We start from the raw sequence: 323 nt of genomic DNA on the forward strand, positions 1-323 counted from the left end.
ATCTGAAAAGAGGACTGTGGACCACTGAGCAACAGTCCAGTTCTTCTTCTCCGTAGCCCAGGTGAGACGCTTCTTACGTTGTTTCTGGTTCAGGAGTGGCTTGGTTCAAGGAATGTGACAGCTGTAGCCCTTTTCCTGAAGACGTTTGAGTGTGGTGACTCTTGATGCACTGACTCTGGCTTCAGTCCACTCCTTGTGAAGCTCTCTCAAGTTCTTGAATCGGCTTTTCCTGACAGTCTTCCTAAGGCTGTGGTCATCCCTGTTGCTTGTGCACCTTCTCCTACCACACTTTTTCCTTCCAGTCAACTTTCTATGAATATATT

Source organism: Sinocyclocheilus grahami, unplaced genomic scaffold (assembly GCF_001515645.1).
Source record: "Sinocyclocheilus grahami isolate Dianchi unplaced genomic scaffold, SAMN03320097.WGS_v1.1 scaffold12669.1, whole genome shotgun sequence".
NCBI lineage: Eukaryota > Metazoa > Chordata > Actinopteri > Cypriniformes > Cyprinidae > Sinocyclocheilus > Sinocyclocheilus grahami.